Here is a 26,986-nt window from a genome sequence, read left to right as displayed (position 1 = left end):
CGAATGTATCTCGCTTATGCAAAGCTCTGATTCCTTTCACGGATTTGGCTATACTTTTTGGACCTTTTGGATTATAGCTCTTCATCTTTTATATAAGCTTTGGATTTCAAATATTTTGGCCACGAGCATTACTGAAGAGACATGTATTGTCGAAATGCGCATCTGGTGCAAGAAAATTGGTACCGTTAATGTTGTTGACTAATAACCTAAATAGATAGCTACAATGTACAATGTAGTATTTCCAGTCAGCCTCAATTTCTTTGCTCCCATTATAATCTCACTTGAGAAGGAGAAAAAAGACAGAAGATACTACAGAGAGTATATGAACATATCAGAAGTCGAAGACAGAAAGATTAAATCGTTGCAAAGGACGACGAAAAGGCAACAGTCTACCAAACAGTTCTAGAAATGTAACGACTATAAAACACATCGTCTTGCTCAAAGTAAAAAAAACAAATCTTAATTGCTAGTATCTTTGAATGTTGTCACAATAAAAATGCGGCTATGCATGGTAACTATAGGACACAGAGAAATGATGATTAATTTATTGTGAAAGGAAGAGAAGCGACAGGCAAAACGAGGTCTTCTCGTTTAATAGTATAGAAGAGGTTTGTGAATACGTCGACCATAATTAATTTGAGATTCGTTGTCTTGCAGAAAACATGGCAATAGTGAATGATTTAAATTCTACTCGGATCAAAACCGGCTGCTTGCATACATAGATCAGTCAACGTAAAACTCCCGAGTTAACAGCTTAACATTTGCAAAGGAGAAATCCCAGTGACCATTTATCATCTGTATATATGAGTTATACCTTGTGTTAAAGCATTGTTAAGTTCAAACATATTTTATTGTTCAAAAATGACAAATGGATTAGACACAAGTTTTTCAACTTAGTAACGGGGCTGCTTCATTTGTTCTAGGTCGGGCTATGCCCGGTTCCCCCTATCACGTGACCGGGTTAAATATGACTAAAAATAAAACGAGTGGAACCGGCTGATTTAAAGATGACGACAGAAGTTCAAATTTATACTTTTTTCCTTTCTAAGCTAGGGAATATAAAAGATGAACCTATTAACAATAAATATATATTTTTAAAATGCAATCTTTTTTTCTGAGGCCTTATTCATCATAAAAACGTTTCTTCGAGATAATTTTATAAATTTGAAAATAAAATATAGCGTGGTAATTTAATATCGTCATAGTTTATCAATGCAGTATCATGTTATATACTAGTCTGATTCACAAAAATCAATCTTCACCTTTTAAATTCCGATAATCTATAATACTAAAATTACGAGGTCCAATTTATCAGCCGTCATCACGTAAAAACGACGAATCAAAGAATTCAACTTTATATACAACTAATATATTACAAAGGTGTAGATTAAAAATTACACCACCCCAGGCCCTTTTGTTTTCCACGTAATTAATATCGCCAATAATTAGAAAGTTCCGGGTCGTGTCCGATATCGATACCAATAGTATGATCACCTGTTACCTATTACCTTATCTGTACGTTCCGCATCACCAAATGGTGTATTCAGGAGTAATATGCTATATAAACGGATCATTATCACAGGGTTGACACTACTAAATTGTCAAATTGTTACCTATTGTAGTATTTTAATCCGTAAGACTTTCTAAGATAACAATACGAATACTAAAAATCTGGACTAAAAATAAGTTTCAATTTGTTAGCGGGCATGACGTAGAATTCAACTTATTTATAACTAATATAGGACAATGCTGTTGATTAAAAAATACTCTATTCCAGGACCTTTTGTTTTCCAAATATTTAATATTACCAATAATTGATAAGTTCCAGTTCCACGGGTTCAAACAGAAAGATTTGAAAGCAGAGAAAATTGTGTATCTTATAATCGGCCTGACTTTATCAGATGACAGTACTAATACTAAGAAAAGGCTTGCGCATAGTTATATACTTTAATTCAGTCACGGACCCGCGATATCACGGGTATGTTCTAGTTTATCTAAAATTGCGCTTCCCGCCATACTTTTATGACCGGCTGATTGCTTGCCGGTGATAGAAGACCGGCGAGGGCGGCGTATGCCTATTTGCGCCGGCGGCCGATTTTACAGAGAATGAAGCGACTGTGCCTATACCGGAAGCGTCGACCGGGCTTACCCGGGTTAAGCCGCTGTGGCAAATGAAGTACTACCAACGTCTTCTCCAATACATACATAAATATACACATGAATGAACACTACCCTTCCGGAGCACACAAGATCACCCCCAGTTTTGGGTGGGGTTCGTGTTGCTTAGTCTTTAGTTTTCGTTGTTGTGTCTTGTGTACTATTATGTGTCTGGTTTTTTTTTCTGTCTTGGCCATGGTGTTGTCAGTTTATTTTCGATCTATGCGTTTGACCTCTTGTATCTTTCGCCCCTGTTTAAAGTAATGTATATTCAGGCACGGGTAATTATTTTTTTGGCTGAACATTTTGTAAAATGCAAAACAAGTTGTCAACATATATAATTAGATATACAATATTTGTTTACCTGTGTCTATAACATTTGCATTTTCTTCAATATAACATGGAACCATACTATTATTTGTCTGTTTGTCTTTTTAGTTTTAGCCATGACGTTGTCAGTTTATTTTCAATCTCTGAGTTAGACTGTCCCTCTGATTTCTTTCGTCCCTCTTTTACATATGACTTTAACCAATAATTATTTTAGCATGAAGATATAAAAATGAATTACATATAAATTTGAAGAATAGAATCGACGGATGTTTTCCATTTAATATAACTAATCGAGTGCGTCTATTTTTTAGAAGAAATAAATACAAACACACCGAGCTATGTAAAATAAAATATGTTTTAAAGCATTATCTACTTCAATTACATTACTGGAAGTACTGCAACCATTAATTCTAGTACTAGTACTACTACTGTCATAACTAGTGTCATAGCTTAAAACCTTAATATTGAACAACATGGGTTCCGGTAATGTAGGACTTATTTTGTTAGTCTTTATCTTTATATAAATGATCATGACCAAACATAATATTACAAAACACAACTGTAGTGTGGTTATCAACTTACTTTATTAACTGATAATATATTTGAATAGCATTTAACTTATCTCTATCTATATATAGGACACGTAAAATACACAACCCTATAGTAAGTGTGCTCGGGTGTAAATATAAAGGAATGTATGAAAAGGTAAGTTTTCAATTGTAACTTCTATTTGAAAGAAAGCTAATATAACAAATGCATAATTTATGTTCAAATGTTATTCTTCATTAAGTAAGAATATTTTAATGCGTATAATTTTATACAGCATCGGGAAAAATAAAAACGTTTGGCTACTTGATATTCAACATCAGCAAAAATAATAATTGTTAAAGTGTATTGTGAAACTGTGGACAGGTTGTCTTTCAGCGTTCTACTGTACCCTACCGCAGCACGGGGCGTCCATTCGATCCAATTTTGTAAGTGGTCCAGAGTTTTATGAAAGCTATTTGAAAGGTGTGTATGGGTGTGTATCAGTAATAAACCGGCTGAGTTAAAATAAAACAGTGTCGATCAACTATTTTTAAAGGATTTATTCTCCTTGTAATTATATCATAAGCCGTTGTGCAAACTTTACTCGTATTTGGCACAACTTTTGGGAATTTTGGATCCTCAATGCTCTTCAACTTTTTACTTGTTTGGCTTTATAAATATTTTGATTTGAGCGTCACTGATAAATCTTATGTAGACGAAACGCGCGTCTGGCGTACTAAATTATAATCCTGGTACCTTTGATAACTTTTACACCACTGGGTCGATGCCACTGCTGGTGGACGTTTCGTCCCCGAGGGTATCACCAGCCCAGTAGTCAACACTCCGGTGTTGACATGAATATCAATAATGTGGTCATTTTTCTAAATTTCCTGTTTTCAAAACTTTGAATTTTTCGAAACAGTAAGGATTTTCTTATCCCAGGCATAGATTACCTTAGCCGTATTTGGCACAACTTTTTGGAATTTTGGATCCTCAATGCTCTTCAACTTTTTACTTGTTTGGCTTTATAAATATTTTGATTTGAGCGTCACTGATGAGTCTTATGTAGACGAAACGCGCGTCTGGCGTACTAAATTATAATCCTGGTACCTTTGATAACTTTTACTGTTCGAAAGTTTAATAAGCAAGATCTTGGACAACTTTGGACTTAAGGGGGCTCGCGGCTCTAAATCATTTTTTTTTAATTTAATATAAGATTTCGCTATATTTTTCTATAAATAAACTTTATCTTATTCTTAATAGAAAAATGAAATAAAAAAATGAGTTCACCGTTTATTTACGCTCACAATCTGCCTTCAAAAGAAGCATACATTTTTGTTAATGTCACTTTTTTCTGTTGAACTAATAGGAGAAATAGCGGTAATATCGAAATAAAAAAAAAAAAAACTAAATTACAGAAGTCGCTAAAATTTTACAATTATACAGTTTATGTACAGCTTATTTGAAAACAGCAATAAAAATACAGGTCACCGATTAGTTAAAAAAGATATTTCAATTTTAATGACAAAAAATGGCATTTTTGCACCAAAGGGAGATAATTTTGACCTTTTTCAATGATATCTACATTTAAAAAGACACCTGGGGCCAACATCAAATATTATTTTGGAATGATTCTTGTACCATATGATAAAGTAACAACTACTAAAAGAAATTAATAAAACTTTAATTTTTTTCTGAAAATCTTATACCCGCGAGCCTCCTTAATAGCCAATCAATTATATTAACAGCATTATAAGCGATCTTCTCTGACGCCTATATATTAAAATCGTTAAGTAGCTGCTATTTACATGTTTAAACGACATACTGAAATGTCTGAAAAGTTTATGCTAAATAGTCATGACAGCATGGACAGTACTGAATTGACAACACGCGATTTGTCTGAACAGCTCTAATTGCTGTTCTATTTTAAATCTATATATAAACAAAAAGACTGAACACGACTTAACAAATTGTTTTTCCAACTTTTCATTAGATGTCCAGACCAAAAGACCGTCTCATACTTAAACCTGTTGACTAGTGTATGATATTGATGAATAGGCAATCAATAATGGAGGTTAAATTTCTTTATACAGATTAAATGCTAGTATGTGCATCCGCTAGATGTAAAAATGTACACACTCCTAATTCATACGAAAATACTATTAAAACAAAACAGATTGGTCAATGACATTCCATGATATTTATGGAAAATAAATCGCATGATATTAATTAAGAAATTAAAACACAAGCAGCCCCTATCGCAATGCCATATAAAGTTTTGATTATTGGTACCGTCTATTTCTATAGTATTGGATTTATCTTATGAAAGCCGACAAAAACAATACAATAGTTATCAAAGGTACCATATGAAGTATCAGCGAAATAAATATCTACAAATTCATATTATTAAATATAAAGGTGTGATGCGATTGTGATTGAGGAAATTTGCCTCATAATGAAAACAAATGAATATCTTTATGACGTCTCAAAGTATTAATTTCTTTTTTTAAGATGGCAAACTTATCCATAATCAGTTAACTTACTCATTCACATGAGCAACGGGTCCACGGAATCTATAGTTATAGTTGTAGTTGCAATACTATTTCTCTTTTCATTGATGGGATATTGTTGTATTAAGGCAGCATGTGCACGCAGAGCTTCTTCCAATCTTAACACAAGTATGTAAAAGTAATTTCAAAAAGAATACTGAAAAAGAAAAACATTTTTTTATTAACTAGAAATAAATCTGTTATTCTGTAGAGCGAAAATTAGATTGTTTAAATAAAACTTGACAGAATGAAATTGATATAAAACAAAATTCATAGCATATTCAGTTTAAAACTGTATTGTTATGGATACATAACTATCTTTCTTTTACAAAAATAAACCGATTTAATATCATTATATTTTGTACATTAACATTCGTTACTCATCATAAAATATAAACATACCACACCACTACACAGTACCGAATAATCATTATAAGCGTCTGAGAGACAAAAGTTTGAAAAGCAAATGACAGGTAAAAACATCAGATTCTTCTCTGTATGTTTCTTAATATATTGTTACATATCATCTTGTCATATTGGACTTATATAACAATAATTTATCGTGCAAAACTTTCTAAAATTACTACTCTTTCTTGTTTCCTAAATTTGCTATAGTTGAAGACACGTCAGTATGGACCCTACCACCAGCATATTCTGATTTATCTCAGCATCTCCCTCCATCTTACAGTCAGGCTTGTCATGTAATTGACTATACAAGATCAGAAGACAACATTGTTGATGGACAGACAAACCCTAGTTTTGAGATTCAACCTAATGATACCGATTCATATTCGAGTTCAAGTACGAATAATGTTATTAATTTTCCAGATGTACAGGAAAATTAACAAGAGAATTTGTGAAATACATGTATAGTTTTCTCAATGCATCTTGATTATTTCAAGAACTTCACAATCAATTGTCTAACATGAAAACGGAGAACGGAGGAAGGAAGAAGATGAAACGGAGAACATACTCTAATGACCTTCGTATAAAATGTACAATAGCTTAGATGTTTTTGTGTTTTGTTAGATTGTTCCTTTTAAAATTGTTATATGATGATGACTGATGTACCCATATTTTGACTATTATATTTATTGTGTCTGTTTATTTAACGCATCAATGTAAATATGTCGGAAATTGATGAGACTGTCATTAAAGTGAGAGGGTTAGCGGTATAGAACCAGGTTTAATCCACCATTTTCTACATTTGAAAATGCCTGTACCAAGTCAGGAATATGACAGTTCTTGTCCATTCGTTTTTGATGCGTTTTGTTGTTTGATTTTGCCATGTGATTATGGACTTTCCGAATTGATTTTCCTCTAAGTTCAGTATTTTTTGTGATTTTACTTTTTATCAACCAACAGGAATCTTAACGTAACATTCAAAACTGTTCAAGGTCAAATTCGTTTAGGAACTGGTCTATAACAGTCGGTAACAGTTGTGTGACAGATTCTCATTTATTGTGTTGAAGAGAGGTTGTAATTGATTCCAAATGTACGGTCGTAACTATCGGAGAAGTATCTATACCAGATAAAAAAAAAAACTCGAATTGCTAGACAAGTTTTAATTCAATTTAATCAACTACACTTGAATTAGATTTATCTACAAAAACCAAGTTATCAATAACTAAATCTAATTGATAACTAACCCTGCTCTCAATTACATAAAAAATCAAACAAAGTACAACGTCTGCTGTATAAAAAAAAAATCCTGGAAAAAATGAATTATAGTAATGACGTTTTCTTTTGATATGCTAGTATAAGTTACTAGTATTAAAAGGGTGTAATGAATGATAACTGCTATCTCTTGTGTAACTATGTGAAGGCACTGAACAAGGAAAATTGTGTCGGTAATACATTTGTAAAATTAATGTTACTTACCTTTTGCCGACCAGCGGGTCCAGGATTCATTTGCAAGGATGTATGGTTTCTTAAAAATGGATTAAATTCGCTTCACGAAATAACATTACCCTTTTTACTTAAAACGCCATAGTCATACTTGTACCTTTTACTTTATGTTGGCTTCAATATTATCGTGTTTACTTTGATAAAAAAAAAGGCACCATATGTTGTAGATGACATCCATACGTACTTTTCAAAATTAAGTAATTTTTAAACGTAGTTCCTGAAATGAGACATAAAAGAAAGAGGTGGTAGATACTAAATGAACATTCAAGTCTCGTAAATCGAAGAGAAACCGACAACGTTTAAAATCGTGATAAAAAAAAACGAAACAATAAACCGGTCCTAAAAAAATACAAAGAAAATTAGAAACACGAACTCAACACAAAAACGGGGTGATCTTAGGTTTATCGCAATAAGTAAGGTGAAACTGTGCTACTAACTATCTACAAAAGACTAAAATGACACAGACATTAACAACTATAGGTTACCGTACGGCCTTCAACAATGAGCAAAGCCCATACCACATAGTCAGCTATAAAAGGCCCCGATAAGACAATGTAAAACAATTCAAACGAGAAAACTAACGGCCTTATTTATGTAAAAAAATGAACGAAAAACAAATATGTAACACATAAACAAACGACAACCACTGAATATATAGGCTCCTGACTTGGGACAGGCACATACATAAATAATGTGGCGGAGTTAAATATGTTAGCGGGATCCCAACCCTCCCCCTTATCTGGGACAGTGGTATAACAGTACAACATAAGAACGAACTATAAAAATCAGTTGAAAAAGCCTTAACTCATCATATGGACAAAAATATAATTGGACGTGGCCGGGTACTTATACATCCCGACACAAAAAGACACAATGAACAGATCTGAGAGTACTCGCAGTTATCTGACAGCTAATTCAAAGCCACTAACAACTAATAAAAAAATCATGCATCTAAGACTAAACTATCAATCCGTACACATCCTACATCCAATGGATTTAGTGTAAAGACATCATAAACAGCCAGAGAAAAACATTGTGCAATGACAAGTTACAGGTATCGACAGATTGTAGATCCATGAATATGCATATATATAACATACTAGTAAAATTTAGTTAGCTTTTAATCTAATGATAACAAAATCAATATTTATTCCAATAAAAACAATATTCAATGATCTTATTACAGTGTTAAATATGTAACCTTTAAGAATAAGTTTTGTTAAAGGAGCGACAAGTTTACATGGATCATTTCTAAATTTCCGGGCACGGTTAACAACATTTCCGTAAAAATGAGGATGTGCTATCCCGTTTGAAATAAGTTTTCTACAGGTACATCCAAACTTCAGAATGTTTAGTTGGAGGATAATGATTGTATCATTTCATTTTTCTTTTTTAGAGTTGAGGTTGCATGTTCTTCAGTTTTCCATGTGATTTCTTGTGTACTATAGTTTGTCTGATTGTTATTTTAAGCAATCGCATTGTCAGTTTATTTCCGATCTACGAGTTAAAATGTCCCTCTGGTATCTTTCGCCCCTCTTTTGCTTCAAATAGTATTACTGATTGTTTGTGGAAAATCCCGTCCTGCAAACAGAACAATTTATAACGTGTTTTGTGTTGTTATTGTTTGCATGAACTCGTGTTAAATGTTTCGTAACGTTGGTAAACAGGCATTGGCTTCAACAAGGTATGTTTACCTATTTTGCCTGGAAAAAATCTACAATAAACAGCTCATTGACAAGAAAACGTGTGAAATAAAATCAACTGGAAACCTAAATAAAACTCCATTCCAACTTTTTCCAATCTCATTTGAATACGGTTCTTTGTATTTTTTAAGTGATAAATTAGTTTGCCAGTTAAGATAACGGAATACATAAAAAAAAAAGAATAAATGGAAATACCCACACATATTGTATATCACAATTGACCATATCCCTCGTACAAACCACGATGAACGGGAAATGAAAAAACACGAAGAAAAAAAAAGATACACTTATCCAAATAACATAACTTGTTGGTGCACAACATGGTGTGGTCTGGTCGTGTGATATATATAATTATATATATACAGTGGAGATCACTTCTAACCTCTCGTTAGAACTGTCAGAATATCTGTCATAGAACTGTTCTAACCTGTCCTAGAACAGTTCTACCTAGAACAGTTCTACCCTAGAACTGTTCTAAGTAGTACTGTCAGAATCAGTTCTAGGTAGAACTGACTAAATCAGTTCTAGGTAGAACTGTCAGGATCAGTTCTAGGGTAGAACTGTCTAAATCAGTTCTAGGTAGAACTGTCCAAATCAGTTCTAACCGTAGAACTGTCAGCAGAACTGACTAAATCAGTCAGGACTGTAGAACAGTTCTAAATGACGTCACTGCAGTAAGGGCACTTTAGAATTTAGAAGAAATAAATCCCTTCCAATTACTTTGCTATAGCAGATTTTCTATATTTTTTACTGATCAAACGTTACATGTACAAATATCGAAGTGAATAGAAGGTTATCTAACTCATCGGAGAAATATTTTTATAAGATTGCTTAGGAAACATCATTGTTTACGTTTCTTCGTTCCCCGTTATTAACAGTCTCTTCATAAATATAACTCTGCATTTAATTCATGGAATTTTAATCATAATTTACCTTGTTTGCCTTGGATTTACATTCATTTAAGATTCTGTTTTGACAAATGTTGAAACGAAAATTGTACAGTGGATGAATTATGGGATATTAATGAAAAAACTGTTGTATTATAACGTAAAAAAACTATACACATTTGCACCATCTCGTCAATTTAGCCAGACTTATCCATAACGATTATAAATGATATCAGGGAGTCTGGAACTCAGAAAAATATACTCATCTGAACATGAATGAAACATTTGCCCCTGGACGTTCGGCTACAAACCAAATCATGCATTTTTCTTTGCCTTCTTCAAATTATATTAACAGTATACTATTCCAAGAAGAGAACTTCCCATACATGTACTTTTTATTTTAAAATAAAGTATATGAATCAGTCATGTGAGTGTTGGATGATGCTGTAAAATAGTTTTGGTTAAAACAAAAACCCATTACAAACCTGAGACTACTATATACTACTATATAGTAGTCTCCATGGTCTCAGCACAAACTAACGGACTTAAAAAGCCACTTTAGTGACGGTTCATTATTATGGATACAGAGAGGAAATAACGGCGCGCTAAATTTTTAGATATGGTATAAATACACCTTATCGCTATTTGTCTGCCATTACTGGATATCACACAGGTTCCCGTAAAAATTTAACGTCATAAAACAAAATATATGACGCCACAATGGAAAAGTGATTGTTGTATGCTTCAAAAGTTCAAGAGGCCGGGTCAGCCAGGATTAGAAATAAGGTGTATTGTGTTCCAAAGTTGGTGTCATTTTTATCATACGATCCGTCCTGACATAGAAATATTATTGGTTTACAATGACTGAGGCCATATATATTTACATCATAAGTGTAAATAAGTTCAGTTTTGGTTGATGTGGTCAAATAATTTTGTTAAAACGACTCGGTCTGATACATATATATCGAAACTACTGACATTTGTTTACAATTCAATATTTTGAATAAAAAGAGGACTTGCAGAAAATTGCTGGTACTCTAAATTGATGTGGAAATTTTTGTGTAGCCAATGTGTTACAATATTGCTGTCATTTGAATTATACAATCCATCGTTATATGTAACTATAAGTGATTTACTATGCGGCTATATATATGTATTAAGATTTACATTATAAAGTGTAAATATGGTCAGTTTTGCTTGATGCTGTCACATATGGTCAGTTTTGGTTGATGCTGTCAAATATAAAAAAGAAGATGTGGTATTATTGCATCAATGAGACAACTATCCACAAAAGACCAAAATGACACAGACATTAACAACTATAGGTCACCGTACGGCCTTCAACAATGAGCAAAGCCCATACCGCATAGTAAGCTATAAATATGGTCAGTTTTCATGGTTTTGGGTGATGCGGACAAATAATTTTGTTATATCCATGAGTCAGTCTGAGATATCAAAACTACTGAAATTAGTTTACGATTCAAAATTTTGATTGAAAAGAGGACATGCTGGCACTATAGACTGATGCGAGCATAATTTTGTTTTCCAATATTGCTTTCATTTATATTAAACAATCCATCCTGCTATAAAAATATAAGCTCGTGCAATATAAAATTCTACTCTGAACAATATTCCCCAATATTCATGCAATAACCCCATAATATAGATCATTTGTATTATCATGATTATACACTCCATCCTTACATAAAAATATTACAGATTTACTATGCGACTATAAGAGTTACATAAAAAAGAGCAAATATGGTCAGTTTTGGTTGATGTGCTCAAATATGGTCAGTTTTGGTTGATGCTGTCAAATATGGTCAGTTTTGATTGATGCAGACAAATAATTTTGTTACATGAGTCAGTCTGAGGTATGAAAACTACTGATATTTGTTTCTGATGCGATATTTTGAATAAAAATAGGAAATGCTGGCACCCTCAATTGATGCGAAAAAAAATTTGTGGTCATTGATTTCCAATATTGCAGTTATTTATATACTACAGTCCCTCTCGACCAACTGAATTGCTGTGCAGCTATATAGATTTACATAATAAAAAGCAAATAAGGTAAGTTTTGGTTGATGCAGCCAAAAGATTTTATTACACAACTCAGTCTGAAGTATAAAAAGTACTGATATTTGATTATGATTCAATATTTAGGATCAAGGGGAGGGGGTCCAGGGGTTGGAACCCCACTTTTTTTTAACATCAATGCATTTGAATGGGAGCATATAGTTGTATCCCCCCCCAGCCTTTTAAAAATGGCTGAATCTGCCCCTGCATGCTGGCACTATATAAACTGATGCGAACAAATTGTTTTTCAAAAATTGCTGTAACTTGTATATTACAGTCCCTCTAGACCTAAAATTAAAACTGAAGTACTGTGCAGCTATATAGATTTGCAGAAAGAAAAAGCAAATAATGGCAGTTTAGATTGATGCGGTCAAAGGATTTTTGTTAAACAGGACGTCCGAGGTATGAAAACTACTCGTGAACTGATATTATATTGGTTAATGAGGTCCGATAATTTTGTTATGTAATAACGAGCCATCCTGACTACCGGAATAACAAATGTAAAACAATTCAAATAATAATGCTCCCCCCTAATACTAACGGCCTAATTTATGTACAAAAAATGAAAGAAAAACAAATAATTTATGTGACACATCAATAAAAGAAAAGAGAGAATTACATGCTCCTGACTTGGAACAGGCACATACATGCAGAATATGACGTGGTTAACAGGTTAAACATGTTCTCTTGCCGATTATAAATCTGAAATAAAACCGGCAAAATAGCAAAACTCTATATAATTTAAATCGCTTTTTTACCCAAGCCTTTATATTAAGGCAAAGAGTTCTTCAAACTTATAAATCAACTCTAGCCGTAGAATTTATAAATCAATTTTAGCCGTAGAATTTATAAATCAATTTTAGCCGTAGAACTTATAAATCAATTCTGGCCGTAGAATTTATAAAAATCAATTCTAGCCGTAGAATTAGAAATCAATTCTAACCGTAGAACTGTTCTAGAAGTAGAACTGACCAAATATTTGGTCAGTTCTAGCTAGAACTGTCTAAAACTGTTCTAGGGTAGAACTGTCAGGATAAGTTGTAGGTAGAACTGACCAAATCAGTTCTAGCTAGAACAGATCTAACCTAGAACTGACTAAAAGGTGTCAGGCTGACAGTTCTACGTACTGTTCTAGAACAGTTCTCCTGACAGATTTAATGAGAGGTTAGAAGTGATCTCCACTGTATTTAGGATATCTTAGATTAAGTCTAAAAAAATATAAATTTATGTTAATGAACTTGAATGGCTATTTTTTACTATAAAAATTGTGGACATTTTACATTTGTTTTATAAATGAAGAGATACAAAAATGTCCTGCATTGAAACATTGTCTTCCAGTTTTCAAATTCGTCTATAAATTTTTCGTATGCACCGACCTTAAAGTTTAGATATCTCGTAAGAACCTCGGGATTCACGTAACGCAAATTTAAAGAGAATTACCGTATTGAAAAATAAGGTAAACAAACATTGACTAAAGATGATATTATCTTTCATTTCTTAAAGAAATATTCTATACATCAAATCATGTAACAACTATTATGACACAGTTTTATTGACCAAATGGAACGCATGGACAATAAGAAAATAAATAATTTACATCACTCCATTATTTCACTTATGTTTTGCGTTCTCCGTCTTGTTTGTTTGTCAAGGTCATATTTAGTAAATCATTAAATGTCGTCACAAAAAACCCAAATTTGATAAACAACTAATTAAAGAAATATTTTTTGTCGATTATACGTTGTGAATTTGTCACAACTGTTAAAAAAAATAATCTCTGAGGACTTTGTAACCACTCATTAACATTGTAATCACCAGAAACCCGTTTCATATGACTTTAAATAAAGTTGTGTACCATACAAATAAAAAAAAAGTGTATATGGTTGATATATTACTATATGGAATATAGTTAAAGAATGTTTGTGTAATACATGGGCACACATGAAATCACCTTAAAACGATGTGCATTATTTAAAAGACAGGTAGACAAATCTTTGCAAATACTTAGTTGAATTGCACGCAATATTTGCACCTATACAGATGCATGGATACAGAATAAACATGATAAATATATTATTTGAGGTGAGTGATTTTGTATACTTTATATGTAAGTACAATACAAGGACTAAGAAAATATAGTTAAACAGGTAAATATATACGTGTATAATATCGACATAAATTAATTTGAAAACTAATAGTTTAGTTTGTAATCTATTGACCTTTTGAATGATTTATCAACGGATACTTTTAGACTGCATTAGAATCATATGTGCCGTTTAGAAGTCGTTCTCATGTCAATATTAACAATTATTGTAATGGGTGAACACTATTTAAGGTAACAGCGTCAATAATCGAAGAAAAACATGTAAAATCACAAAAAAATGAACTCCGAGGAAATTCAAACCGGAAAGTCCTGAATCAAATGGCAAAATCAAAACATCAAAAACATCAAACGAATAGATAACAACTGTCATATTCCTGACTTGGTACAGGCAATTTCTTACTTAGAAAATGGTGGATTGAAACTGGTTTATGACTATTGAACAACGGTATACTGCTATTGTCTTTTATTTTAAGGTCTGATGATCAATAACACATACTAAAACCAAAACAGTTTGATATCATTGTTTGTCATATATTTACATGTACTTGATATAAGTAAATGTCTGAGTTTTTTGTTATTTCAGATGTCAAAGTAAATGGTACACTTTATAATGGTTATGTTTCATGGCCTCAAGTTCAGCTGTTCTTGCTGTTGTTGCCACCGTCGGTGTTATATCAGCAGTTCTCGTATTGATTTTGTGCTGTCTCAAGACCCTATGTGAACACAGACTTTCACGAAATGATACTATACGTATGTAGACACGAAAAACTTATAAATAAACAGTTGAATGCAAATATTAATCTTGTTGAAACATTAACAATATTCATATCAGAGAAAGTAATTTATTGCTCTTGGTGCAAAAACAAAATAAAACCCAACAGTTTCAAGAAAAATAGAGTCTCTTTTTTTCCCTACAAATCCACCATATTAAAAAATGTCATTCTTGATGAACAGGTAGGATATTATCTCCTAAATGTGGTATAATATCCCGATTTGGGATGAAAGGAAAAATAATGCATAGTGTAAATGATTACAAAAAAAAAACCCAACAGCTTTTGGTTAGCCATTACTCTAAGTATCTGGTTGAATATGTGTGATGTGATACGAATTCATTGAAGATGCTGTGTTTTACAGGGATCAATCTAAAATCTCATTTACCCTCTAGAAAAGTCGCTTTCTAAAATGTGCTACTATTAACAACAACAACAAAAAACTGCATTCTTTATAACCTTTATAACCTATTCGGGGTATATTAAGGCAACTGGTTAAAATAACCTGTTTTGGAGATAATTTCCAACTGGTGAAATAAATACAGAACAATACAGTGTTCCATACGAAAGATTTTGCTTTTAAATTTCATCAAACTAACAAGTAAGAACTGATACAATAAATAATTAAAGTATGTATATTTTTTAAGTAACAGAATTTAGTTCCATACCGAATGAAGACACAGTTCCACAGAACACTACACAAAATGAAGGGACATTGCCACCAACATATTCCAACCTTTCACTTCTTCAACTACCACCGTCGTACAGTCAAGCTTGTATTGTAGCCGATAGACAATCATTGGATAGCACTATTGACATTGACAGGAGATCACTAGAAAGTATTTCAGAGGAAGAAACAGTATTCTAATAAAATTTGAATAATACGTAAAAAGTGAATGCTCACCTCTTGCTCTTTAGTATATCAAAACTAAACTATCTAATTACGTCAAGTTGGTTCTTCATTTCATTGGTGAAAAGATTTGAAAACTGAACAGACAAACCACGAAGGCTAAGAGTAAAATTTGATGTATTTCGCCTCCAAACGTACGGATTTGACATAGTAGTTTATCTGTGTATAGGACATGATCGTTATAACGTACCGTAAATATGAATTCTAAATTAATCAAGTAAGTTGATTATTAAGTATTGAAAATTACAAAATGATAAAATAGAGCATGCTGTAGTTTGATAAGACATTGTACAAAACACATTGTACAAAACAATGTAGTTATGTTGGAATCGTCAAAATATTGCACTTGTCATCAACAATCATGTATGTTTCACTAGTGTTGATTACCTGCTGCTTCCGATAATAAATTTCGAAGGCGAACAACGTTCAATGTTAGAAGAAATATATTTGTACAATATATTTTAAATATAAAATAACAACAGCACATACTATGTATATATATATTACAACAAACTGTGACATATTGATGTACAGAATCATTTTTCCTCATATATTTAGATGGACACAACCTTTCAAACTATTTAAGATACAATTTTTAATTTATAATGATTATATTTCCACTGTTGCCTATACTACAAAAGATGATACATGTAGTTTATATATGTAATTGTCAACGATAATGCCAACAGCTTGCTTGTGTGAACACTAATAAGTCCTTTATAAAGGTCATATTATTCATTAGATGATCTATTTTTAAACGTCTGTAATAATTTGTAAAATGGAGAAACTGACAGAATTAATAAAAAAAAAGAGCTTTTGTTTACAGCACGTTAGTTCATCATCAATATTATTTTAATTACAAATGTTTGAGTAGAAATATTAAAAGTACGTGTACACAACCAGATGGGTCAACTGTGTTATTTTGTTCTTTTAAGCGGTTATATTGAAATTCAGTCGACAGCTGTGGTTACCTTAAAAGAGGGACGAAAGATACCAGAGTCAAACTCATAAATCGAAAATAAATTGACAACGCCATAACACTTCAAAAAATATTGTCCAAACACGAGGAACAGAAAAGTCGTGTGAGGTCACTTGACCGCAATTCGTTTCTGACTAGATAATAAAAGAATCCCGAAAGTCATTCCGGATGAATGATTAATTTCCGTAAAACAATTATTGTGTAGATATTTTTTATGAATATATCTGAAAATACTTTTTGTGAAGTAGCAAAGACACAACATAAAAAAACTAAAGAATAAGCAACACGAACCCCACCAAAAACTAGAGGTGATACCAGGTGTTCTGGAAGGGTAAGCAGATCCTAATCCACATGTGGCACCCGTCATGTTGATTATGTAATAACAAATCCGGTCAATAGTCTAATTCGGTAGGTCATATTAATGAAAGGGAAGGGGGTTGTAATTACGACGTAAGGAACCTATCCGATATCATTTGTGAAACGGTTATTCCATAACGGTCAACCAACTCGTGATGGCTGTCCGTAAAATTTACGAAGGGATGATTTCAACTTCACCATTTTAAACTCTTGGTTTAATAGCTTCCTTGTGAGCAGCAAACCTCTATCAACAAAATCATGATAGGAAATGAAAGCATGGGAATATCGTATCAATTGGGAGATATATACCCCGTATGCAGGTGCTGCTGGAATGTTGCTACTAAGAAATGGAAAGTTCACAATTAGAAAGCTGAAATCATCTCTTTTGTCGTAAAGTTTTGTTTTCAACCGACCCTCATTGTCAATTTCTAGATGTAAGTCAAGATATGAGGCCGACATAACTGTTTCTGTAATATCCTTTATCTCTAGTTCGATGGGATAGATGCGTTCCACATAGTCACCGAATTTTGAATTATTTAGTGAAAGCACATCATCTATATAGCGGAACGTAGAGTTAAAGGATATCGCTTACTTCTTATCTTTCTTCCTAAGAAGTTCCTGTATGAAGTCAGCCTCATTATAATAAATAAACAAGTCGGCAAGAAGAGGGGCACAATTTGTTCCCATTGGAATGCCGACAGTTAGTTGTAAAACACGTCCTCCGAACGTAACAAATATGTTTTCAATTAAGAAATCAAGCATCTTGATAATGTCAGTTTCAGTAAATTTTTTATTTGAATCAGAGTGATCCTTTACAAAGTAGGTTTTATCCCTTCCTAAGACAATAGTCTAGAAAAGCAATTGGAATGTTTGAATACATATTGTCCAAGCACAAATTCTACATTTCTTAACCATGTGTTGATCGTTATTTTGGTTGAGTCTTTGTTTTGTACGCATATTTTCCCGAAGAATCGGGTGCTGCATGGTATAGTCTGTTGTGTTGACTAATATTGTTTGTGAATTTTGACATCTTTTGTGTATATTTTTCTTGTTTACAGAATCTGATTTATAATTTGAAGTTACAGGGACATGAGCTGTCAAATTCATGTTCACCAATTTGACTCATATTCTTATACTCGACTTATATCAGACTAAAACGTAAATCAAAATAAAAAAAGTATAAAACAAAAAAATCTACGATGCATCAGATCGAAATTATGTATCCGCATTTCGTTTGTATTTAAGTCTAGGAGCCATCTAATTTACCATCGAAGTGACCTTCCGAAGACAGCCAACGGTTGCATAACCCGATATAAACAAAAACATAGATATAAATAAACAACTTGTGCACTTGGATTACTCTAGGTCTATTTGATTTTATTTTGTAGCTTAAACAATGTGTTTATATCGTTGTGTAAGACTGCGTTTTTGAAAATCGAAGCAGTCAACCAAATGGTTTACTCTTGTTTCACTTTCAATGATGACATTCTTCTCCTTTTACCAGCTGAAAACGTCTATGTCACGCGTAACCCATCTCTAAGTGAATAATTAATTAGCAAAGCTTTTTTGCTTATTTTGACAAAATTGAACCAAACTGGCTGCTAAAAGCGATTTTTTTTCTCTCACAATTTCGCTCTCCTTAATGATTGAACAAATAAAAAATTTATTTTTTTCTACATCTCGTAACTAGTGTCCCTTTAAGGTAAAGGCGAACTTTTGCGGTTTGGTACCTAAAACAAGCCTAATTTATATGTGCATTTGATGGAATAAGTACCTGTTTTGATACCTAAAGTTTTAAGTTTTGTTTATTTAAAAAGGATCTACAAAGTTAACCGACAATAATGTATGCGATTCGGAAAAGTACGCATATTCCGCATTAGACGTATCTGATAATTATATAATTTTGAAGTCAATGTGACAACCCGACACATAAAGATATTAGATGAGTGTTATCAGGGAAGGTCGTAACAACAAATAAAACAGAAAACGAAGGTTTGTTTAAATCACATGTATCGTATCGGATATTTATATTATCCAGTGCGTTTTTGAGTTGACTAACAGTAAATGTTAAATAAACATGAGATAAGGAAAAATGTGTAGAGATTCAGACAGGTAGAAGTGTGTGTATATTATACACTTGTAGACAATGATATACAAATATAATTGCACTTACAGTATGCAATTATAACTTTACATTTGAACAAAACGAACTTCGTTCACTTTGATGTAATGGACGTTACAACTTAAACAACACTTTGTTGAAAAAATATTATGGTAAGCATCTTATTTCAAGCATGTTTTCTTACAGGTCAAGGATATAATTATTTACCTTTTTTTGCATGTAGAGAATATTCCTTCCTTTTATGATCATCTTCATAGTTTAAAAAATGAGCCTCCCTTGTACAATGTTGTATAGAGATTTGGATTGTTCATTTTTTTTATGTTTGATGTCGGTTGTTCGCATTTTATCACTGATGTCATGGATGTTTAAATCTGCTTTATGTTTCCGATGGATATGTGTCTCAGAAGCAAACAAACCACGTCTTCCTATTTTTATATATCAATTACATTTGTGAAGTAAATACATGTTTTATGTTTTTATTTTAGTTATGTTATTTCCTTCTTCAATAAAGGACCAAAGTGGGTACTAGATAAACTAGCCCATCCTGAGCTCCCTGTTTTATTTCAAGATTTTCTTGACAAAGCTGAGGTGTTCAATACTGTTTGATGATTAACTATACAAACAATGGTGTAGCTTACTTTGTGACAACCAACCGAGGCAAAGACAAATGAAAGAAAAAACAACTGTTAATTTAACACTACACAAAACGCGTCTGATGATTTTTTACGTTATAATTGTTTGTCTCAGAACATTAATGTTTCTATTAGACATATTACGAAAAGGTATATTCTCGTTACTGAGGTTGACAAATTAGACTTTAAATTAGGGGACGGTGTCAAAACATTGATTATGGATTTAAGCAGGTAAAATTTAAATCCTGTGCGTCTTGGTAAATTTAAATCACATTTATCTAGAAAATCATTATGTAACATCCTATATGATAATTGCTTTTTAGATATCATTGTTGGCTATCACACGACATGAAAGGTATGCGCATGCAGGAGTTGGTGGGCTAGAAAAAGGGGGGCTGAGAGTTATACAAGCTCATTCGATTCTAGATTGAATATATATTCATAGTAAGCCAGTTAGATATTAGTTTTATTGTTTTATTACAGTTCCTGAAAAAGTTTAATCTGTCGCTCCACTAATCCCGTACAAAGTTCTACAGTCTGGTTGATTTTGTCTCTCGGGTGTCTCCATCAGCTTCCAATGACTGAAAGTTTTAGAGCGTCTTATAGCGTGTTCGACATATACCCGACACTCTGATATACGCAAATTCATTTTTTTTACATTCACATTTTTTTGTTCGTGGTTTAACTCTTTGCTAATGGCGTCTGTAGGGGGAAGAGAGGGGCGATGACAAAATTCTGGTACAATAAAAGGCTAAAGAATATTTATTTTAGTGTCCTAGAAAACCGCTTCGAATAAATCTTATATGATTTCTGTTGTCCACAATCACTTTTGTATGAATGCAATGTCTGTGTCTGTGTTCTTGAGGGTCCGTCTGAGGTCTGTTTAAATGACATGACAGGTTCCGTCGATTGCAGCTAATGCTGCTACGGGTAATGTATGCCACCCATCGCGTAGTTGGCGCCAATTTTTATTTCGGATGGCCAAGAAATATTGGGGCATATTTAATTTCCCAAAGAATGAGAATCAAGGCATTTATTGGTGCACTGACAGCATGAACAGAAACGTTAAAGAGTTAAGACAGCATTACATAGCAAGGGTAGCTTCTCAACCACAAAATTACCATCGTTAGACGGTTGATTGGAAGTTCAATTGCGCCTAACATTTCCGATAGTGTTTCTGGTGTCACAAAACTCTTATTGTTCTGAAAATGCATGAAGCTATATGACCGGGAGTAAATTTTCTAAAACTATAATGCATCATGTTTCAAGTTGAAATTGTATAAAAAATCTTGATTTAAGTGTTTTGAAACAGACCTCGTTAGATAAAAATTTAGGTGGCAAACAACTGAATCAAAAAACATACACTCCTTTGTTTGCTTTTCATAACTATATAAAAATGACTGTTATATTCAAGAGTAGGTATAATTAGTTATCAAAGGTACCAGGACTATAATTTAGTACGCCAGACGCGCGTTTCGTCTACATAAGACTCATCAGTGACGCTCATATCAAAATTTTATAAAGCCAAACAAGTACAAGTTGAAGAGATTGAGGATCCAAAATTCCAAAATGTTGTGCCAAATACGGCTAAGGTAATCTATGCCTGGGATAAGAAAATCCTTAGTTTTTCGAAAAATTCAAAGTTTTGTAAACAGGAAATTTATAAAAATGACCACATTATTGATATTCATGTCAACACCGAAGTGTTGACTACTGGGCTGGTGATACCCTCGGGGACGAAACATCCACCAGCAATGGCATCGACCCAGTGGTGTAAATAGTTATCAAAGGTACCAGGACTATAATTTAGTACGCTAGACGCGCGTTTCGTCTACATAAGACTCATCAGTGACGCTTATATCAAAATATTTATAAAGCCAAACAAGTAAAAAGTTGAAAAGCATTGAGGATCCAAAATTCCAAAATGTTGTGCCAAATACGGCTAAGGTAATCTATGCCTGGGATAAGAAAATCCTTAGTTTTTCGAAAAATTCAAAGTTTTGTAAACAAGAAATTTATAAAAATGACCACATTATTGATAATCATGTCAACACCGAAGTGTTGACTACTGGGCTGGTGATACCCTCGGGGACGAAACGTCCACCAGCAGTGGCATCGACCCAGTGGTGTAAATAGTTATCAAAGGTACCAGGACTATAATTTAGTACGCTAGACGCGCGTTTCGTCTACATAAGACTCATCAGTGACGCTCATATCAAAATATTTATAAAGCCAAACAAGTACAAAGTTGAAGAGCATTGAGGATTCAAAATTCCAAAATGTTGTGCCAAATACGGCTAAGGTAATCTATGCCTGGGATAAGAAAACATAAAACAGATCATAATACTTAAGATTATTTGCAAGGTTTATTAAGGGCTCGCCAAAGAATTCACACACCCCTTGTCTCCAATGCCCTACACATCTACTGCATTTACATACGACCGCTCCATCCTAATTATTTTTGCATTAGAGTTTCTTAAAAATATTTTAGTTGTTAATCATACTGTTAAACAGGTTCAGGTTCCACTGCGCTCGTATCGCGTCAGGCAGCTCATTCCAGAGTGTAGGTCCAGGAATGAAGTCCAAATTGTGTTGCTCTCACCTGTGGTACTTCAAATGTCTCTAGCTTTCTAAAAGAGTAAGGTACATTTTTAAAATTCATAGTATTATGAAGATGAATTGGTGACTATTGGTGTTACATTTTAAAAACTTCTTTTGCCATCATTCTTAGACGTTTTATTTTTAAAGAAATCAACCAGATTTTAACAAAGAGTTTTTAAGTCACTATTGATAGCTATCAATGTAAAATATCATTATATTATTGTTCTATGATCATTTTTCGATTTGTTTTTTTCGTTTTTGCTAATGTGCTTTGTCTATATACTTTTTTGTGTTTCATTTATACATATGACTTGGCTGTATACTCATACATCCCGTCATTGTGTTATTGTCCAATGGTATTTTCTTGTATTCTTGTCTTTCGTTTTTGCTAATGTGCTTGTCTATATGCATTTTAAGTGATTCTGTGATACACATGACGTGGCTCTGAACTTAAACATCCCGTTATTGTGCTATGGTGAATTTTTGTATTCTTGTCTTTCATTTTTCCTAATATGCTTTGTCTATTTGCCTTTTTGTCCTTCTTTGTTACATATTTGTACAAGATCTACAGTAGCCGCATCTGCATGAGTTGCTATTCTAGTTGTTAATCATACTGTTAAACAGGTTCAGGTTCCACTGCGCTCGTATCGCGTCAGGCAGCTCATTCCAGAGTGTAGGTCCAGGAATGAAGTCCAAATTGTGTTGCTCTCACCTGTGGTACTTCAAATGTATCTAGCTTTCTAAAAGAGTAAGGTACATTTTTAAAATTCATAATATCATGGAGATGAATTGATGACTATTTGTGTTACATTTTAAAAACTTCTTTTGCCATCATTCTTAGACGTCTTATTTTTAAAGAAATTAACCAGATTTTAACAAATAGCTATTAACATCCTCATAGATGAACCTCAAGGCACGTTCTTGTATTTGTTTCTATTTTTTTTAGTGTTACCCTCCCCACAAAAATGCCAAACAACTGGACAATAGTAGATATAATAAAGTATATGAATGATAAATAGTCAACCTTCCCAATTTAGATAGATGTCTCCCAATTCGTTTTAGTACATTTAACTGCCTTTTAATTAAGTTCATTTGTGGAGTTAAATATAAACTGGGTTGAATTATTTGTCCCATACTGTATCTAGACAATTAAGTAACAGTTTACTATTTATTGTTTTTAATAGAGAAATATATATATATATTTTGCAGACATATTATGACCTCGCTGTAATCATACCAGTTGTTATACTAGTAGTTGGAGTAGCTTTTGCTGTCCTTCTTGTGATAGTTATTTACTACTGGATGAAAGTTCATAATTCATCAATAAACCACGAAGCTAGTAAGTGATAGTCAGAGTAGGACGAACAATTTATATCGATTTTTCATGTAAACGATATTATTTGATGATTTACAGTCCCGCGGTATCCAGTGGAATAAAATGTGTTCCAAATTACTTCGTATAAGGGGTAAGAATCCCATGTGAATGGCGTCTGATTGGCTGTGATGGATATATAAATATCTATATACAACTCGTCTAAACATCAACCCAACAATGTTAGATCTGTAAATTTGCTTTCGCAAAATTTGTTCTTTCCTCGCCGGGATTCGAACCCATGCTACTGAGATATCGTGACACCAAATCGCCTGCACTGCAGCCGTCCAGGCGATTTGGTGTCACGATATCTCAGTAGCATGGGTTCGAATCCCGGCGAGGTAAGAACAAATTTTGCGAAAGCAATTTTACAGATCTAACATTGTTTGGTTGATGTTTAGACGAGTTGTATATAAATAATGTACACAGCCATGTATCACCATCACTGCTGTTGATCCGATGGATAAATCTGTTGTAGAGTTGTCACTGACTCGGACGTACTTATAAATATCGACATATATATACGTCTGGTCGGAATAAATTGCCGTTAAATTCGATGCCTCATGTAAGATGAGTGCAATATTCTTCAAGCTAAAACAATTCTACAACGACTCTTTTGGATCATCCTTAGAATCAATAATAATAAATTAATCATTTGATGACACTAGCCTAAGGACTCGTATACAAGATGCAATATGTGTCGATAGATTTTACAGCTGTTTAAAGGAGTCAAACCACATTCATATAAACTTGATTTTTTTCATTTCTACACAAATCAAGTGTTAAACACTAGATTTATTGCTACATGTATATACGATACCATTCAGGTCGTCATAATTCCCTGTCTCAGCTATTTAATAATATTATCTTAATATAATTCCTTCAATGAAGAGATGTCAACTAGTAATGTGAATAAGTACTCAATATTTAATTTCAAACCGGACATATGCTAAGTCAAAAGTCTCTTAAGCGGTTGTTTTAACACATAAATAACTTGTTTTTCTTAATTAAAGATCTAAAAAGGTTTATAAAAGATATTTGTTCAGACTGATTTTTTGTTGTTTGCACTCATAGTATTTCAAATTTGACAGTTGTCTTTTATTAAAATGGCTATTTCATTTACAAAAACCTGAAATATTTTATTCATAATTACAATTGAAACAAATAATATAAATTATATTTGCTAGGTGTCGTTATTTGTTTAATGAATTAAGGGGCATTTTTGTATTTTTATAGGCACTGGCAACGTTTTTTCTACAGACACCATACCGCCTTCATATTCAGAATTATCGCTTGGTCTCCCACCCTCGTACAGTCAAATTCATTGTTCAATGTTATGTAATACACAATCAAGTGACGGGATATCTTTGGAGGAACAGACGGCGAACACTGAACAGGTACTAGCCAGAATAAATCATACAGAATCATTTACACATCGGAATGGACTGGAACATACAGCGAACAGTGAACAGGAAACCGGTATACATCATACAAATCTATCAGTAAGTCTGACTGGATCGGAACAGACAGCAAACATTGAACAAGAAACCAGTAATATATCAGCAAGTATGACTGGAATGGAACAGACAGTGAACACTGAATAGGAAACCAGTTTACATCATACAGAATCATCAGCAGATCTCAGCCTTATCAATGTGATTTTTGTTCACGCAATAATTGAAAACATGTGAATAAAACAGTATGTTTTCATATCAAGAACTTTTGATTTAAAACATTCACATTATCGGTTCAGATGCATGATACGTAATTCAATGTTTTCCGAAGTGATACATTATACTTTACTGAATCTCTTTGTGTTAGATTTACTCGAAATGCCATGTAAAATAATGTGTTTGGAATGTTTAAATGCAATGACATTATACCAATTGCAATAATATGATATTTTTGATTTTTTATTCACATCTGCAATTTATAGCAATTTCATATTTAGTCTTTTACTTTTCGATTGAAGTTGTATTCTAATTATAGGAAAATGGTAATCTCTTACTCACAGATAAAAGAGGGACGAAAGTTACCAAAGGGACAGTCAAACTCATAAATCTAAAACAAACTGACAACGCCATGGCTAAAAATGAAAAGACAAACAAACAACAGCACACACGACACAACATAGAAAACTAAAGAATAAACAACACGAACCCCACCAAAGAACTAGGGGTGATCTCAGGTGCTCCGGAAGGGTAAGCAGATCCTGCTCCACATGTGCACCATTAACACTCTATGAAGTTTGAAGACCCTCCCATGACTAGTTGTTGGTATGAAACCACAAATTCAGGGACGGTCGATCAATAGGTAAAATATTTGGGTAGTTTTTGTATCGAAATGAAAGCCTGAGGACATGGGATCACTGTAGAACCTTTGTTAAAAGTTTCTTTTGTTTGATAAAGATGTATATAACATTTTCATAGAAGGGCATACTAATGTTGTCCTACTGTTCATATCAGAAGTACCTGTTTTGTACAATGTACTATCAAACTTCCGGGAACCAGTAGTCTCTAATAAGCAACTTAAGGGATGTTGAATTATTCAGTACAAATTAGCATATGATACAGTGTTGTCATGAAATGACTGCCGCTTTAATTGAATGTAAGACAAAGTAACAATTAATGCATGAAATTGCAGAATTTGATATAGAATACAATGAGGCTATGAATTAGTGATTTTGTACCTGTTGGGTTTGCAGATATCCTTTTTCAAGGTATGTTTTGCACATTTAACTCCTTAAGTATTTCAGAGCGTTCAAATTAATTTTGTTTGGGAGTTCCATGCGAAGATTAATCCAGAAAAAAAGTTCGGACACATCAAATTCATACATGTAAAGTCATGGTTATATTCAATGACATGTACCTTGTTTGACTTTTATTCCCCCTTTTCAGAAACGTTCAAGATTTTACGTCATTATGCATAAAAACTTCCCAACAACAATTGTTTTCAATCTTAAGTTCAAGTGTTTGATTATTTTATTCTACATGAATCGTCA

The 26,986-nt window shown here is 33.0% G+C and overlaps 1 long non-coding RNA gene across 3 annotated transcripts; it reads left to right on the top strand.

Annotated features, from left to right (window-relative positions):
• Window positions 1-3,036: 3,036 nt before the first annotated feature.
• Window positions 3,037-25,882, top strand: LOC143064343 (uncharacterized). 3 transcript variants are annotated; one of them, XR_012975225.1, is made up of 5 exons: window positions 3,037-3,192; window positions 14,826-14,992; window positions 15,660-19,532; window positions 23,823-23,952; window positions 25,222-25,882. It is a non-coding gene; the product is annotated as an uncharacterized LOC143064343 (long non-coding RNA). The 3 variants fall into 3 exon arrangements; XR_012975226.1 differs by lacking the exon at window positions 3,037-3,192 and adding an exon at window positions 13,899-14,220 and having other exon boundaries at window positions 15,660-19,250; XR_012975224.1 differs by lacking the exon at window positions 3,037-3,192 and adding an exon at window positions 13,900-14,220.
• Window positions 25,883-26,986: the final 1,104 nt, after the last annotated feature.

Source organism: Mytilus galloprovincialis, chromosome 2 (genome assembly GCF_965363235.1).
Source record: "Mytilus galloprovincialis chromosome 2, xbMytGall1.hap1.1, whole genome shotgun sequence".
NCBI classification, from domain to species: Eukaryota; Metazoa; Mollusca; class Bivalvia; order Mytilida; family Mytilidae; genus Mytilus; species Mytilus galloprovincialis.
This window is presented reverse-complemented; position numbering and strand designations above follow the sequence as displayed.